The sequence below is a fragment of the Lichenostomus cassidix genome, chromosome 1Ab, assembly GCF_008360975.1.
Source record: "Lichenostomus cassidix isolate B80296 chromosome 1Ab, HeHo_3.0, whole genome shotgun sequence".
Taxonomy (NCBI): Eukaryota; Metazoa; Chordata; class Aves; order Passeriformes; family Meliphagidae; genus Lichenostomus; species Lichenostomus cassidix.
The window spans coordinates 8,432,366-8,451,295 of NC_139481.1; the positions used below are offsets into that span (position 1 = coordinate 8,432,366).

Below are 18,930 nucleotides of genomic sequence, written 5' to 3' on the forward strand. Positions count from 1 at the left end.
ACTGCTGGCTGCTCTGCACTTTGCCACACAGGTAGGACAAGTATTTGACTTTTCTCCCTTGATCATAGATGACTTTGTTTTTACTCAGAATACTAAGTATTTCAGCAGGTAAATAATCTGACTGTTTAAAAAACTTTTCACCTCTAGGCACATCCCAGAAAACAGACTTCCACAGTAATTTCCCAAGAAATTTCTAACTGCTGTGACAGCCTTTGAATCTTGGTTGGTGAGACTTAGGGGAAAAACAAAAGAAAATTATTGCTGGTAAAATATACATGTTTTTCAAGACGTACATATTTGCAGCAGCAAAAATGAGAGTTATCCCATACATCAAGTGAGATGAGTCACAAGCAGTCTTGGTATTACTGTTGAATTATCCCTAATCCCCTTCAAGTCTATTTGAAAGAACCTCTACAAATCCTGGAGCTGTTTGCCTTTAGCTGCTTTGGTCTCCCTTGCTGCTCACCCTCTTGTCCCAAACTCTGGTTGCCTCCTGATGGCAGAAAATTGTCTTTTCCCAGTTGTCCAATAGAGCTCAATGTGAATCTCCATCCTGGAGCTGTGGGTGAGAGCTCATGGAGCAACCAAACAGTTCTCTTAAAACAAGCTCTCATTTATTTCCAAATACAGGGATTTGCAAAGCTTTACAGACCAAAGCAATAATGTGTCTTTGCCATACCAACGTGAATATTGTGTGTTTAACACTGCAAAGTCCTCTGACTCTGCTGGAGCCTGGAGGAGGTTTTTCCCAGGGAATGGCTCAGGAAGTCTTTAATGACTTCCTGCCCCATTTACAGTCGATAGCATATCTCAGGGCATTGTGCTGACTTCCCTCCTGCCCCTGCAGCACTGGGACTGCTCAGCATCAGCAGACACACACCAGGGAGCACTTCAGGAGCACTGAGCTGCTGCTTTTGCAGCAATTGTTCTGAAGAGCAGCCAGTGGAGAGTATCCATGAGTTATGAGCGAGCTGCTCACCTCATTTGCACACCTACAAACACTTGTTCCTGTCCCAGGAGCTGTGAGGGCCTGGGGGTGCAGCCTGCACAGGCTTTGGGGGATTTATACACCACAGACTGGGTAAAAAGGCACGGAGCTCTCCTCTGCTCAGGAAACTGTGTTTTCTCCCTGCATAACATGAATAAGGACAACCTCCTCCCTTGAGGGACAGTCGCTCAAGAGTGGGTGCAGCCCTGGTTCAAGAGGAGCATCCCAGGGATCTGTGTGCTGCCAAAAGGGCTCCAAACCACCATCCCATTGCTGTGTATAGCAGTTAGGCCTGCTCTTGATGCCTGATGATTTTTGCCTTTTCTCTTTTGTATACACCCTTTGATATATTTTTTTTACCTTTTATATGTCCTCTGTATCCTCTGTACCCTTAGCCAACATGTTTGTAATTTTTGTAGTCTGATATTCTAGCTCAGTTTTGGGGTTCTGCAAGGCAGGAAGACCTCAGTAGGAGGCTGGAGAGCTCTCTGCTATCAAAAACTTGAGATTTCAGCCTTGGTTGAAACCTTCTCTCTGGAACATATTTTGTAAACTGAGCTCTAGCCTCATCTGGGGGGGAATTCTTTAGAGTAGGGGAACATTATTTCATTTGTTAAGCTTCTTATTGGGGGATCCTAGACAGATTTGCAGATTTGCAAATTTGCAAGGTCTATAAAAATTGTATACACATTATACAGTGTGTGCATCTCAGCATGTTCCACCTTGAAGAGCTGTGTCCCTGGGATCCTATTAAATACTGAGGTAAAACCCTTTTATCCCTTTAACCACATCTGCCTCATAATTCTAAGACCAGCAAAAGGCAACACTCTCTTCTAGGGCCTTGGTGTGAACTGGCAAGACGTGGGATGTAAGTTTGATCTTCAAAGAGATTTGAAGGGGTTTAGCCATAATTCAAACAACAATACCAAGAATGCATATGACTCATCTCACTTGATGCATGGGATAACTCTCATTTTTGTTGCTGCAAATATGTATGTCTTGAAAAATATATGCGTTTTACCAGCAATAATTTTCTTTTGTTTTTCCTCTAAATCTCACCAACCAAGATTCAAAGTCTGTTGCAGCAGCTAAAAATTTCTTGGGAAATTTCTACAGAGATCTGTTTTCTGGGATGTACCTAGAGGTGACAAGTTTTTTAATACTCCTCACCTGGCAACAACCATTGCCTTACACCCCTCACATCCCTCCAGAGTGTTCCATGGCATGCATGGAAGGCACACAGCTTTCCTCTGCAATTCCCAAACTGTGACCAGTGCTCTCACTAAATTTATCACACTTAGTGCAAGGCCATGGCTGCTCTCCTCCCAGACCCTTTAAACAACAACATTTGCAGTGAGCTGTCATTTTTTTTTCCACCAGGGGTTTGCTAGTGGAAGATGTTGCCCAGGAGATGCTGGGAGCTGGCAAAGTTCTCTTGTCTAGAGAGTTTGGGACGTTGCACTTAGGCTGGCTGCTGGCACTGCCTCCACTCTCTGCTAGCACTGGGCTGGCTGCCGTGGGCTTGGGAGGGAAGGAGAGGAAACCTGAGCACTGATGGCACAGGGAAATCTCCCTCTGCCAAAGCACAGGGAGGTTAAAATCCAAGGGGATGACACTGCTGAGGCAGAGAGCAACGCCTGGCCCCACTCTGGGGTTCCTGCCAGCAATTTCAACCTTAACTACCTCAGAGTGATGTCACAGACTGTCCTTCTCTCATTACATACATCTCTCTAATGTAATTAAAATAGATTTTCTCCTTGTTTTTTTTTTTTTATTAGAAGTTCTTGGTGGCTTTGCTGGATCGATTTGTCAATTGCCATTAGTGCTGCCCAGAGGAGATCTCTGTGATGGGAGCACTGCAAACTGCCAGGAGCTTTCCTGCCAGCAGTTGACACTGCTTTGATTACTGGAAAAACTCACAGTCTGCCTCTGCATCACTCACCATTACTGCTATTTAACTTTCAGGAGTAGGCGTTTTCATGCAGTCACAGGCTGAGCAGGTTAGATCCTCATTTTCCTGATGCCTGAAGCTCTCTGGGGACTCACTGAGGGCTCAGCCTGGCAGGGCAAACCTGGCTCTGTAGCTCTCCTGCAGCACAGCATCCACCCTGAGCACACCCATCTCACCCCAGCGAGTGAGTGGGGCTGCAGCTTGAACAAAGCCAGGAGCCACACCTCCACCAGGATCCAGACTGATGTGCTGAGTGGTGGTGTGTCACTGCAGAGCAGGAGAGCTGCTGGCTCTACACCATCCCTGCCCACACCAGAGTGTTCCTGCATCTCACCCAGCCACAGCACCTCCTGAATGCTGTGCCAGGCACACACCTGCCTGCAGCAAGGGAGCTCCCTGCACAGCTGGAAACACAGCCACAGCAGCAGCTCTGTGGAGCTCCTCGAGCTGCAAGACAAGCAGCTGCTCCTTGCCAAGCAGGAGTCATGGGCTGCTCCTGGGAACTAGCTGGGCAAACAAACAGGGCATGTGGGCATGGAGCTGCAGGCTGGGGAGCTGGGCTGTACCTCAGGGTGGGCAAATAATAGTGATGCCTGATGATTTTTGCCTTTTCTCTTTTAGATACCTATTTATATACCCTTTTATATATTTCTGTACTCTTAGCCTACATGCTTGCAATTTTTGTAGTCCGATATTCCAGCTTAGTTTTGGGGTTCTGCAAGGCAGAGAGACCAAACATGCACAGTAAAAGGCCAGAGAGCTCTATGCTCTCAAAAACTCGAGGTTTCAACCTTAGTTGAAACCTTCTCTCTGGAACATATTTTGTAAACTGGGCTCAAGCCTAACCTGGGGGGGATTCTTTAGAATAGGGGGACATCACTTCATTTATTAAGCTTCTTATTGGAGGATTCTAGAGAGATATGCTAATTTGCAAAGTCTATAACTTATACACATTATACAATGTGAACATCTTTGTGCATTCCACCTTGAAAAGCTGTGTACCATAGGATCCTATTAAAGGTAAAACCCTTTTATCCCTTTAACCATGCCTGACTCATAATTCTAAGACAGGCAACAACAGGAGAGTGAGTGAGTCCTGAGGAAAGACAGCAGGCAAGAGAGATGGGGAGAGGAGGAGGAGAAGGAGAAGGCACAAGCAGAAAGGGAGGAAGTCAGCAGGAATTGGCTTAACCAGGAGACAATACAGGAACACACAGAAATCCCAACAACATGAGCACCACCAGGGAATCAAAAACAAACAATGTGAGCAACTAAATGAGGCAAGAGGAAGGTCAATTGGAGCTGACCTTGAAAACAGCAGCTAAAGGCTGGCACCATCAGCCCTTTACCAACACGACATTAAACTTCCTCCTGATATTTTTGGAAGTGCAAGGGAGGATATGCAATCTCCTCACTCAGCACACTGACAGCAGCTAGGCTCCTACCTGCTTTCTCTCAAGGATATACTCCATGGAGACACAAGTTATCTCAGCAAACCTGTTGACATGTGTTAGAAAACAAGAACAAAATGTTCACTTCAACCTCTTGTCGGGTTATTTTCTGATGCACAGCACAGTCCAGAGGGAGCCCAGCTCAGCTGGCTGATCGCTGCTAACCTTGCTCAGATTTCCCCTGAGCTCCTTATCTTGTGCAGTCAGGTAATGAGCTGACACAGCCACGCCAGCCTGCAGCTCACTGCTGCTCCTGACAGCGCTGGGGGCAGCAGGGTGGAAAATCAACACAGAGGGATTATCCTCCCACCTCTCCTGCACACCTCCCTCTGCCCCAGGGTGGGTGGGAGGTGAGGGGATGCTCCTCACCTGGCAACAACCATTGATTACACCCCTCACATCCATTTTGCAGATAGTCTTCAGCATATATTCATGTTTTAATCCATTCCCATGGATCTCTTTCTGCCTTCAGGCATATCGACATAATGTGGGAGTTGACTTCTGTGGAGGGACAGCTGTGTTGGGAAATCAAAATCCAGCTGGATGGCTTTCCACACACAGGATATTTTTAAAAAGTATATTTTCCACTTTTCTAGTATATTTTGAAAAAGAGGAAAGCAAGTGATTATTTATTATTGTCAATATTCCAGTGTTTCACCCTGAATGGCTTCAGCATCCCCAAGCTTGGCATAACTTGGCATTTCTTGGGAAGAACTGAAAGCAGAATAAAACAAATTGTTCTGAAATGAATTAGAATTTTTGTTAGATTTTCACTTCATTTGCCACAGTTCTGGACTCTAGAGGTTCACATATTTAAACATTTCTTGGTGTTTTTCAGCAACAGCTGAAATTCTGTAAATCAGGAAATTACAACAATATGGTTTGGAAAAAGAAAAGGAAAAGGATACCTCACCAGATACTCCAGGTTTGGTAAACCTGAAGCACAGACAGAAAGCATAAGAGCTGGAAAGAGCTATGCCAGCCCAAAGAACAGAGGCAAGCAGAGTGTCCATGCTGGTTCTCAGTTTGCAGAGAGCTTTCCCAAACATCAGCAAGAGATCACAGCTCTGATGCAGACAGTGGTTTAAATCTTCCAGAGCATGTAAAACTACAGCACAAATCCACTGACACCAGCAGAGCCAAATGGTATATTTTGAGGCAGTTGCAGGAGGTCAGGAGCTGGAGGGGATGCCAGGGCAGGGTGAACAGCATTCCATGGGGACAATAATCCCACCAGAGGCTGAGTCTCTGCTCTACGAGAGACAGCAGCTCACCACAGCCATGCAATGGCCTGGGCTGCAAAGGTCTCAAAGATCATCTAATTCCAGCCACCCTGCTGTGGATTTCCACAAGAAGTCAACCTCTTCTGCACTGGAGTTCTCTGTTCAACCACAGAGACTGTCAGAGCTGGCAGGATGTCTCCTTGTCAGGAACAAATCCTTTCACAATGTCCAACATGCTTCATTAAGCCACCAAAACAGCAAGGTGCAATGACTCCATTGTCTTATTGCTGCATTCCTGTGGACCTTAAAAAATCCTCTCTGCTTGCCTGGGTGGCTGTTTAACTGGAAATCTGCGTTTCACAAATCTTATTTGCATTTTCCTTTTGCAAAGCTGTCAGTGTTTAGTACACAGCATTTTCATGGCAGGGGGTTTGCCTTATCTCCTGAAAATAGTGCATATCAAACCAAGGGCAGCTGGCAGCACTTCCCAAAGCTACACCCTGCACAGCAAACGAGTCAGTCTGCTTCCTCTTTTGCTGTTATTTCATAAGGGCAAGCGAGGAAAAGATGGGGAAAAACAAACTGAAGTGAAAAACTGTCGCTGTGAGATCATCAGACTTTCACGCAGATTGCAAAGGAAGATGACTAAAGCCATGAACAAGAGTGAAAAATTTTTATAGGGAAAGATAAACCTGAATATTATGATTATACTCTCTGGCTCTAATATCCCCCAAGAACAAATTATGATGTGCTACTTCTTGGAAACAATACATTATTTCCTCATTTCAGCCTCACTTTGGAAGCCCTGCTGGCACCCAATGGCTGTGGTGCTGTCTCAGTGGTAATATCCTCTTGTCAAGGAGCTTTTGGAGGCCTTTTGTTCCTGTCTCTGCTTAATATCAATACTTGCTTATCAGCAAAGGCAGCTGAGCTGGAGCAGGCAGTGTGTCTAATCCTGGAATGCCACAGAGCCATCTCCATCTGCAGGGCAGTGGGTTTGCTCACTGGCTCAATTTTGGATTTACCAGCAGTGCTGTGGTCATTCCCACCCCGAGAGCAGCCACACTAATGCTTCCATCAGGGCTGAGAGTCACACACAAGCCAGAGTGGCTCCTCACAGTGACAGGGAAGGACAGCAGGAGACAGCAAGGCAAACCAGAGAACTTGTAGTGATAAATGCTCTGCATATTAAATGGATGGAACTGTAAGAAGGAAGAAAGCAGGGCTTGGAAAGCCTTGTCCTTTCCCTTTCTGGTCTGTGCAGTTCATGCTGTGTGTGGTGAGACACAAGCCAAGTTTCCTGCAGCAGCAGTGCAACCTGATTTCATGGTGATAAGAGTGCAAGTGGCACCAGACACACCATGAATGGAGCAGGGATTGCCTTCAGCCCAGAGCCACACTGCTTTGAAGAGTGCTGAGCTGAATAAAATCAAGAGGCTGGGTGTATTTAATATGTAGGACCTGCCAATATGCATTAGGGCTGATCCAGATCAGAGGTGCCTCAGGGACTCACAGCTCACAGAGGGAACTGCAGCAGCTTGCCCAGTGCTAATGGGGATTGTGCCTTGATTGCCATCACAAACACTTCTTCAGTCCTCTTTTCTTTCTACTCTATCTCAGTTCTGCCACAATGGACTGGTTATTCAAAATGCAGGTAAACAAAAGGTTTCATTACCATGGAGTGAACTAGATATGTTGTGGGAGAAAAAGTGCTGTGGGCTGTGAAGAAACAATGAACAGGGAGATAATATCCATCAAAGAGATAACTATTAGTAAACAGATAATGAAAGATAAAGAAGGAGTTTCTGTTTGTAGTACAAATTGTATTAATTTTGATATGTCTGTAAGATAAAAATCTATTGCATATTTCCCAATAGCAAATCTTCAAACACAACTGTATAATCCTTGTGTCTATGCTTCTATTTCATTTTAAAGTGCCACAAAAATTCAATTTATTTCCCAAATATTCTATGCTTCTCGGGGTTAAAAATTCTTCTTTAAACATCTGAAATCCTCTAAAGCATCTGTAGTACTAATATATTCCATCTAAGCTTTGCTGCCATTTGCATCTGCCTCATTTCTTCTCCCTGCATCATTCCAGGCACCACCATATTCCAGTTTCCCAGATTTTCTCCATATGGCAAAGAACCTCTTACTTTATACTGGGGATTACTTAACCTGATGGTGTGAACAGCAGATACCTGGAGAAATAAAACCTGTAATTTGCCTTTGAATGGCTCATTTGCTTTCCAACCATATGTGCCCAATGTCATGAAGCAGCACAAAGGCCAAGCTAAGAGTTGGAGCACACTTACTGATTTATTCTGATGATGGAAGAGAAAGACAATGTTTTACTGCATTCTGGGCAAGATTGGTGACACAGCTGTAAGACAGCTTGATGTCAGATTCTTTCATGGGATGTAGAAGTGGTGGGAGATTGACTGGCTGGGCTACTCCTGCCAAGGAGAAAATGAGGATTGGTAGACCTTCAACCAGAGACTGCAGGGGTTTGTCTAAGGTCTGGGATATCCAACCCAAACTGGGCTGAGCACTGGTGGGAGATGTTCTTCTTCACTTTTTTGCATCTTTGCTGTTGCTCACATGGAGAGCCATGAAAAGCTGTGTGGCTTTGTGGAACAAGTCCCTTTTGCTCACACCACAGACCCACACACTTCTCACCCAGCAAGGGCACAATCCCTCATCCCAGAAATGTCCATAAGAGCCTGCTTAGCATGGCTGGAGATGAAAGCCAAACCTATTTGTGGTGTCAGCAGGAGCCTCTGTAGGACAGTCAGGGATAGGGGTTTAGCTTCTTAATAATAAAGTTTGGACAAATTTTGAATGCCATTTCTGAATTTCTGTTTTCTCTGTAGGGATACTGTGTTGGCAAAGAGTTGCATCACCAGAGGTGCACTGCTAAAATTACAAAGTAGCTTTTAAAAACCTAGTGATAAATTATATCAATACTTTATTTCACTAACTCTCTTTTACCCAGTTGTCTTGTCTCCCAGTTCCTGCCTGCTTGGCAATCCAGTCTTTGTACTCATTCTGGATGGTGCAGGAGCTCTCCAGAATTGCTCCAAACACTGGATACTGTGTTTAGACAAAAAACATCAGAACACAAAATACACGAGTGAGAGAACTGGATTGGATTCTGGACCCAGAAAAGTTCTGAGAGATCAAGCTGGGCTGTGCCAAGAGATGGAAATAAAGCACAACATGATTTTCACAGATTCTTCTGCCATCAGCCTGGGGAAAGTCACTCAGTGCCAGTGCCTTGGTTTCCCTTTTAAGAAGAAAAGCTTTATTTTGCAGAGGGCAGAGATACTGCAAGGCTCAGCTCAGACACCTCCCTGCTGCCCCAGTGAGCTGAGCAAGGGCAGCTTGCAGAGCTCTGCTTCCCCTGCTGATCAATAGCTGAATCACCAAGCTTTTAAGGGTTCAAAAGTGGTCAGCCTTATTTCAGAAACCAACCACCAAACCTTTCAAGACCTGCAGAGAATGTAGCCACCGTGAGTGGGGGAAAAGACAAAAAGCTTTCTTAGAGGAAAAAAGTGGCACTTAGAGCCATTTTGCAACAGAGGACATAAAGGATGAATCTGCACAGCTATTTTGGTTGTCCTTCTGGGCTTTGAGAAGCTCTTTCTCCAGGAAAGGAGAGAAGGAAGGGGAAGAGGAGATGAGGAGAATGCAGCAGAACAGAACAGAAATGGCACATCCTACAGACCTCACACTGGAGTGATCTGAGAGCCACTCTGGAGCCTCCAGAACTGGGTGCAATTATACAGTGATACAGGTAATGATAGCAGCAGCATTGCAAAGTGTTCCTCTCTGGGACAATCTGCATTTTCCTGAGCTAAGCAGTGCTGTCCCACATCACTGAAGCTTACAGACTGAAGACACTTTTACTCTGGATATGCATTTACAAAACAAAAAGATGTTTTTGTTGACAGTTGAATAGCTGATGTTGCAGCCCAAGAGTAGAGTGCACCATCAGCTGAAGAATCCAAAACAAAGTCCACAGAGCTCTGAGTGACAGCTGGAGAGCTGCCTTGCTCTGCTGGGTTTGTTTCCAGCTCTTGCCCAGACAGAGTGCCTGTGCTCTCAGGATCATAAAGTTTAAAAGTTTCTGGCCACATGATAACAACTGCATCTCTTTGTCATCACTATGGAGGTACAGAACTGATTAAAAAAACAAACCAAAAAATCAAACACCGAAGCCTAACTTCCTATCTTCCAGGTGTTAAAGAAAGCAGGCTGAGGAAGTGTTTATTCCTGCAGCTTTGCAGAGCTCTGCACTCACCCTGGCCTCCTCCTGTTGAGACAATGAGCCAAAATCTGCCTGTGCTTACACTTGCACATCCAGTGTTTTCCACAGCTTTGGGCTGAAGGGCAGAGCTGATATTCCTGCATGTTCAGTTCACTAAAACACACAAACTCTTTAATTCAAGACTGCACACAAAAGAAAACCAACTTTTGGGGTTTGTGGATCGAAACACTGATTCCTTTCTCTGTTTTTTTCTTAAAAACTTTAAGCAAGTGACTAACTACATAAATAAAGCATGAAAAGGCTAAATTGGGTCACATCAGAGACACTGAGATGTGCAGTGATATAAATACAGATTGCAGAGGTGTTCAATAATATACAATGTAAGTACAGCAGCTGTTTAAAATTCAATCTACCTGAAAAACATATTACTTGTTAACACGGAAAGATACACAGGGTTCTCACTCACAGGAGTATTGCTAATGTCACTGGAGTCCAGCTTCAGAGCTAATCACTACAAAATCTCCTGTTGATGCCCAGAAGATGATAATGTGTAAGAAAGTAGTGTATGAATGATCTTTTATAAATAAGCCAGGTTAGACTTCAGTGCAAAAACAGGAACCAAACACATCCCAGTGATGGGGTTATAAAATCTGGTATCATCACTGAACTTTGTCAAGGTATTGAATCCTGTTCACATGTTGGTGGCAAGCCCTGCACATCCACATGTATTTCCCTAAGGGCTGCAGGAGCAATCCTGGTTAAATCACTTCATATGGGAACACAAATGTAAAACCAGGACAAGAGAGGGCCACACTGTGAGCACGAATAATGTAAACTGCATGGTAACAAATATGTAGGAGTCCTTCACTCTTATCAGCTTAATCACTTGCTCTTGTCTTGCTTCAGCTCTCCATCATTAGTGTCTCATTTCTGAAAGAGGATAATTGCTTTGGATCTCTTCAATTACCACTAAAGCACTGCAGAGCACTTGTGAAAATCAAATAAATTTGAAGACTAGGATCATTGAGCTTGTCCTCCCACCAGTGCAGCTTGTGTAGTTTCTCCCATCTCCTCCCATCAGGAGTTTATAATTTCTGATTGAAAAAACAACTCCAGGGCTAGTTTGTAAATACTCCCCAGCTGGTCCAAACCAGTGCTGTATGTGCAGCAAGAGCAAAGCCACAGCTCCCTCACAGCCTGAGGGAAGAAAACAGGATTTCCTCCCAGCTGCAGCAAGGATTGCATCACCATCTGATACCCACTGCTGAAGCATCCCAGGAGAGCTCAGATGTTCCTGCTGGGGACCAGAAGTCTCTCCTGGGCAGTTACACCTCGAGCAGCAGCTGCTGGCAGTGCAGCATCTGCAGGGCTAGGCAGGGCCTGGCAGCATCCTACCTGAGCTGATTTTTCAGTTTGTGCTGCTCTGGAAGTTGAATAAGTATTGCCAAGTGATGCAGGAGATGGCAGCTGGTTTGTTATTTACTGCTGCTGGTTGGTGAATAAAGCCCTGAGCAAGCTGATCTAGTGGAAGGTGTCCTTGCCCGTGGTTGGAACTAGGTGATCTTTAAGGTCTCTTCCAACCCAAGACATTCCATAAGTCCATTATTATTTCACCTCCCTACCAGCAGCTGCCTCTGACCATACCATGGAACAGGCATCTGCTGTGCTCTCTTTAAAAAAATTAGTTTTCCTTACCTGCTTTTGCTGCCCTATCACTAGGCATGAAAACATGCACTTAGGAATTTAGAAAATCAAAGAGTCTATTCATTCTTCCACCTACTCTGTTCTGGGAAAATATGCTGGCCTTACAGCACTGTGTGAAGGAACCAGCTATTGCTGCTGTTAGCAGAGCAGGGCATGCAGAACAACTCACAGTGCTGCTTGTTCAACTGGAAACTACCTCAGAAAGCAGAAAACAATTTCCTCAGAAAGCCACAATTCCTTCCCTTCAGAATTCCTTCTCTTCAGAATTCCTTCCCTTCTAGCTCAAGCAAAATTCTCATCAACTTATAAGGGATTCTCTCTGAAATAAAAAAAATAAATGTTTGGGAGTTAGAAGGGATTCCTCTCTCTGAGACAGTGGTGGAAGGCAGATGGTGTTGCCCAGCTGGCATGGCTTTGGGGGAGATGTCAGCTGTGACTCCCCAAGGTCTGGGTCTGCCCTGGGTGACCAAAGCACTGTCCTGCCCTGAGGGTCCCACCTGAGGAGGGGACAGACTGACCAGAAGGAAGAGGTGGCACTTTCCTTCGAGAAGGAGGCATGACTGTAAAGCCAGAGGGCTCTGAGCTGTGACCAAGAGCCAGAGACATCAAAGAGTCTTCTCTGGGAAATCCTCCCTGCAGATTAATAGGAATTGTCAGCTCTAGCTCCTGACAGGCACCATCCTCTCCTAATGCCTGGTGTTTCTCAGGAGCTGGAATGGCCTCAAGAAATTCTGCCCCTGTGGGGAACAGCGTGGGAAGCCCTGCCTGAAAGGCTCTGCTGAATTATTAAGGTTGCCCAGAGTAAACCAAGGTAACCTCTGTGTGAATTCCTGTCAGCCTCTCCCAGTTTTATTATAAGGCAGCAACCCCCTACCTCGCCTACTCCTCTCTCTCCTGCTAAAAGAAACTTCACAAGGCTGCTGAAGTAAGAAAGCCTCCCCAAAAGATTAACTAAATACACACAGGCCTGTTTTAGATAGAAGCATCAAGCTAAATACAGCAGCCTTGAGCTGCTGCAGGGAGCACAGTGTTTCATCCAACCCACCTCACCAAAGTGCAATCAATGCTTTAGCAAACATGAAGGGAAATACAGGAGCTCAATCTCATCTTTAAACAGCAAACCAATAAACTTCGGGGCTAAAAAAAGAATAAATGCTTCCTAGCTTGTCACATCCCCTGGTTTTGTCAAGCCCACTTCAGGAACAAGCCAAGAGAGTTTCCCTGCCCACATGCTGTGCCCACAGCCCCTGGCAGCTGCCTGGGATGGGCACAGTGACCAGGAGTGTGTGGTGGCTCAGGGACAGAAACACGAGGTGCCATCACCTCTGGCACTGTGTGATCATTCCTTGTCCCAAATTTCCATTTTACTGCTCCCTGCTCTACAGCAGTGCCTATAAACTGCACTGTGCTGGGGAGTTCAGTGAGAAAACTCCTGATGTTCTTTCTCCAAGGAGGATCTGTATTTCCTGGCATCGTCCCCTGGAGTTTATCAGCTTGCTCTGCAGAGTCAAGAAAAAGTGTTTGTGCAGCCAGGAATGTCTTTGACACAGTCCTGGGATGCAATTCAGCCCAGCTCTAAACCCAGCAAAGTACAGATGAAACTGGGGGAGAAAGATGACAGCACAAGGGAGATGTTCATTGTATGTTATAAAAGAAGACCCTATAATACCCTGAAATACCCTATATTAAAAATAATACATTTTTTCTAAAAAAGGAGTGCTACTATATTTTAAACGACAGATTTTAAGGGTCTGAATCATCTTGGAACTGAATGTTCTGCTGCTATTGCTTTTGCTGCTCTAATAGTTCTATGTAAATATGCTTGTGTTTGCTTATAAACTTAATTTAGTGCTGGTGAAAGCCTACCAGTCCTTCTAGATTAAAAATATTTCGCATTGGCTACATAAAAGGTATGATGTAAGCATTTTTGGCTAGTTTTTTCCACCAGGCTTGGAAGTCCTGAGTTGCAGAGGAGTGGGACTTTCTCCATTCACTTGGATGGGAATCAGTGCTTCTTTGACTCCAAATAATGTGAGTGGCTTCAGCTATTGCTTTTACCAAAAAATGATCAATTAGTCTCTTTTCTTAAATGGCTTTGTGGTTTTCAAGGGCTAGAGCCAGCAAGTTAAAACACTATTTCCTTCTTGTGCCATTGTCAACTGAATGTAAAATTAAACTGTAAATTAAAACAGAGGGCTTGAGGTGACACAGGTTTTAAACTCAAGGGAGCTCAGCAAGCAGCCATTTCTAACCATGCAGACCTGGCTGGAGACAATGTTTGCCATCTTTTGAAAGGAGTTGGTGTGTGTATGTTTGCTCCTGTGCATGAGAAAAAAACAAGGAAGGCAATCCTTTTCCACAGTTCCCAGCTGAAGTATCCAGGCAAGAAGGGCTGGCTCTGGTTCATGCTGAGAGCTGGAAATAAATCAGCCAAAACCCATAAAGTTTGGCAAAAAACAAAATTCTCTTCTTCCAAAAAAACCCCCACAGCCCTCTCTCTCACCTTGTCCAGCTTTTCACATGGCTGCTCAGTCCTGCCTTTGTCCTACTGTTTTTCCTCCCTTTAACATGGACTCTGACTTAGAGAAGACACAGGAAAATAACGCTGTTTGTGTTCTCCAGGCTGCAGTTTGATGGCACACAGCAGCTCTCTGTCCTGTTCACATCCCAGCCTGATAGTTCACACCAAAATTTAATTAAAATGGCTGTAGTTACTCTCCCAGAGTTGATTTGAAGGCAAGTTCTTCACAGTTTCAGGAAGCCTAGGAAAAGGGTCTTTCCAACAATATCCAATTTATTTCCCCCACCCTCCATGCCAGCCCAGCACAGGCCATGCTGGGAAGCAGACAAGCTTTTCTGCCCCTTCCTGTCATTCTGCAATACAGAATTCAGCCCTTTGCAGTAGAGGGTTCCTCCAGGACAGAAGATCATTTCCACCCCAAGGCCACATCACAGACTTCCTCCAATTTCCAAGGCCATGGCATTAGTTTTTCTCCCCTTTTTGAGCAGGGTTTAAATGACAAGCTCATGCCCTGTGCCAGTGTCATCTGCTAGGGACAGCAGAGCCAAACTGCACCCTGGCTTTAGCATTTGATCTGCCCAGACACAGGAGAATTATTCCTCATTAACCAGACAATAGATGAATGTCTGGAACCTGATAGCCATTAATAGAGACATGGTGAGTTCTGCCTAATCACTTCATTTTCCACCATAACTGCATTATAAATATATATGAGTCTACAGTGCTGGACTGGTGAATGATCTGCTGCAGTTGCTAATCAAATCTCTGTTATTTGTCAGCATTCAGAAAAGCTCCTTAACATTTTCAGATCTCTGATGAGATAGGAGAATAGCCCAACAAATCACAAAGGATGGGAAGAAGTGAAGAATTATCCAGAATGGAGAGAGAGTGTGGCTTCCCACTGCTTAAACAGAAAGGAAACCATTTTATAAATAAATTTATTTTATAAATAAAAGGCCCAGTTAGAAATTGGAAGATTTCCACTTGGCCTTACCAAGTCTGTTTGAAAACTCATGATCCTGGGCTTTGCACACCTCTGGGGATGCAAATCAGCCAAAACCACAGAGGGCTGAAGTGAGAAGAACACCCCTGGAGTGAAGGAGAGGGAGGAACACACATGGCAGAGCAGTGACTTGTTTGACACAAAATACTCTTACAACAGCCCTGAAAAGGCCCTGGGTGGTTTGTCTGACATTTCCAGTTAGCAGTTCCACCTAGCAATAGATTATCAGATCAAGTTGCTGCAACTTTATCAGCTATTAATTGTATCTGGGCCAGGACAGCTCTTTGTAAAGCCCACCTGGGAATTCTGGGCTTATTTGCTTAGCTATTAAAGAGACAGGAAAAGGATCTTTAGCCTAAAAACATCCAAAAAGAATTAAATCTCCTAGAGTATTTACTGCAAAACCTGACATTCTGGAGGATTTCCAGAGCAAGTAAAAAGTGATCCTAAACCCTACAGACAGAGCAGGAACCTCTGAGGGGAGAACACCATGGTACAGCACATCAAACACTGTAAAACAGGAAACAAACTATTTCCTTTTCCTTTTCCTTTTCCTTTTTTTCCCCGAAGGAGGATAATACTCTTTTTTCTTGTTGGAAAGCACAGTGTAAATGACGTGAATAAAATAATTAACATTGAAATAATTAAAGCAAAAATCCTTGTTGCAGAGCAGTTGTGAAAGTTAAGGGCATTATGGTTCAGTCCTCGGGTGCCGAATTTGCAATACTGCAAATCCCACAAGAACATTTGCTCATATATCCCATGTCACCACCAACTCAGCCCCCCTAAAACACCCAAGAAAAAAATGGTAAAAAATTAGTAAAAATGGTTTTTTAAAAAAAGGTAAAAAATGGTAAAAATGGTAAAAAAAAAGTAAAAATTGTTTAAAAAAGGGCAAAAAAAGGTAAAAATTGTAAAAAAAATGGTATAAAACTTGTGCCCATTCTGGGGGAGGGAGGATGATGTGGAGCATACCACGGCTGTTTGTTGTAATTAGTGGCAACACCAGTGAGGAGCACAAGTTTTGCATCCCATCCCACCCCTCATTACTAGAGTACCTAACCTCCTAACCTCCACCCAAGAAAGTGATATCATTGCATGAATTAATCATCTGAGCAATTAATGGCACAAAGAGACCTCAGGTTTCCAGCACAGTCTGGCACAGTGGATTGGCAATGACGTAAAGCTTCCCTGGGAACACTCTGGCTTTCTGCCACTCTGAGGCTCTCTGGTGGCTCTGGGGACAGAGCAAACAATGTGGTCACCACCCAGCAGTGACTGCTGCCAGCCGTGCTCTGCAGCACCACAGGGATGTTCTCCTGCCTCATCCCAGGTGTTCTCCCCAAAATTGGTGAGAGCAGAGGGCTCCCTGGGATCTGCAGGGAGAGGAGGATCTGCCCACTCTGGAGTAGGGAGAACCTCCTGCTCTGCACCTGGGAGCTGAGCAGCTTTTGCAGGGTGTGAGTGAGTGAGTTCTTTGACTGCTCCTCTCTTTCTGGGGCAAAGGGAAAGGATTTTATTGCATTGAGGAGTTAATTCTCAGGCAGCCAGGCTTGCTTTTCTTCATTTCTTAGCTCCCTCTGTTGCTGCAAGTGCTTTGAAAGCTGGAGTCCAACTCAGCTATGACCATGTGTCCTGTGTTAGATCCATTTTTTGTCAGCTATTCCAGGTGGGATGAGGAGAGCCTGCCTCTGTCCTACAGCAATCTGCAACACGTTCCCTTTTGCTTAACCACCAAATACAAATATCCTCTGCAGGGTGGAACCTTTTTGTAGTTTCAGCAAGTGAGTATCCCTTTGGTCTCACTTGGGTGCATGGACAGCCTCACAGAGGCTGGGACAGAGGGGTCAGAGCAGCACAGCCCAGAGACTCCAGAGACTCATGGGCAGAGCAGACATGAACATGAAGGTGCTCTCTGATGGGAATATCAGTCATTTTCTTAATCTTCAGGCCACGTGAGAAAACCACAGAAGAGAAAGAAGTTTGGGCAGAGGAAAGCTGACCCCTGATCTAAGGAATTTGGTGTCAGGGAGGAAGAACTTATTTGGGCAAACAGGTTTGGCTAATCCAAGCTAAGCCATTTTGTTGCTTCTCCCTGTGGGGCTTTCTGCCTTCTGTTCTTGGAGGAAGCCTCTGGCTATTATTTCTGAGCAAGCAGGAAAAGGATATCTCCCTCCACACTCATCACAAGAATCAGTTTCCAGCAGAGATGAGAAATCCACAGGTGAGCAACATCTTTGTCTCAACACCACTTTCCTCTGGGTCCCAGCTTGAACAGAGTGAGCTGGTAAACCCCTAGAGGAAGCAGCTAAAGATTGCAGTGCCTTACAGTGAGCTGTGATCCCTGCTGCAGGCAGTGACCACTGCAAGCTTACACCAGCTTGGGACACCTTGCCTTGCAGAGCTGTAAGCTGGAGAAGTGTGATTATAAGCTCAGTACAAGCAGCATTTGCTGTCTGCATGGCTTGATGCCACTTGCCACACTTGTAATCCATCTTCCCCCACCTGCCCTGTCTGTTCAGCAGTCACTTGTTATCAGAGCAAAGGCAGTGAAACAAAAGGAAGGGCAGAGGCTAATTGGCTTGATGTGGTCCTGTTCTTCCAGATAACATCAATTTGTGGGCTCTAACCTGATCCTCAGAGATGCTCGTCTTTTCCTTGCATCATTAAAAGGGAAATAACAGATCTGTGGAAGCAACTCCACAAGCTGTGACTTCAGCAGCAGGCAGGATGGTTTGAGCACCAATTTCTCTAGCCAGCCCCATTACTCTAGCCAGTCCCCATTCCCAGCCCATCTGCCCCTTGTTTTCCAGGTGCAGCCAGCTCAGCAGGTAGGATCAATCCCCTTTTCGTCCTCACTTGCATTCTCCATGTTAGGGAGTCTGATCACACAGATTGCCTGCAATCCATCTCCACCTGCAACGCCTAATGCTCCAGCCTGACCTCCTCTTTCCCATTTCAACATCTCACTGCAGATCCAATACCTGCACTGGCAGATGCACACACACTTGCTCTGTTCTGTTTGCAAGCAGCTCACCGAGAGCCTCGGCGGTTTCCTTTGCAATCAACGCAGAAAGCAGCAGTGTTTCCCCACTGCCCATGAGGTAATGCCTCCCTTGGACTCCCCTCGTTGCATCCACACTGCACAGACTCTGCAGGCTGCTGCTGGATCCTCACAAACCCCAGGGATCTCTGCACAGCCAGGCTCAGCGAGCATGCAGTGCTGTACAGCTCTGCAGCACGGATAGAGACAAAGGCACACGCTGCATGCACTGAGCAAGTGCCACCACACACATTCCTGCTCCCCAAACCCTGCAGGAAAACACTGCCTGCAGAGTCTTTCCTAGGAACAAAACCAGCCTCTCAGCACAGGGCACCAAATGATTCAGGCAAATCCCGCTCACCCCAGTGCCTTACCTTGCCTTATTCTGCTAATCCAGGGGCCCTGGAGCGATTCTCTTTCCCTCCTGCACACCAACTGGCAGCCAGTCCTGCTTCACATTCCCAGCACACCAGCAGGATTCACCGTCATCCCACTCTGCCGGGTCCTCACCGCCCCATTGGCCAACGCCAGACACTAAATGCAATCAGGCTCCTCCTCAGAACTATATTATCACAGGAACAGCAATGAATAATTTAGTGAAACAACAAGGGTGTGCAGGCTCTGGTGTCACAGACTGCATCCCCACCGCCAGGCTTTATCAGAGAGAGGCGGGTAAAGGAACCAGGATCTGTCTGTCACTCCTCAAAAGGAGACCTTAGATCACCCACTTGTATTTCCCACTCCAGCCCTCTTGTCCTCCTCCCCCCAAGCCATTT

At 45.4% G+C, this 18,930-nt stretch overlaps 1 protein-coding gene across 1 annotated transcript in view; it reads right to left on the minus strand.

Annotated features, from left to right (window-relative positions):
• The window catches only part of SYN3 (synapsin III), a 191,476-nt gene extending 172,805 nt beyond the window's left edge, over positions 1-18,671 (minus strand). Inside the window, exon 1 of the mRNA XM_085049701.1 lies at positions 18,529-18,671. The gene's annotated coding sequence lies outside the window, so the exon portion shown is untranslated. The remainder of the gene's footprint in view (positions 1-18,528) is intronic.
• Positions 18,672-18,930: the final 259 nt, after the last annotated feature.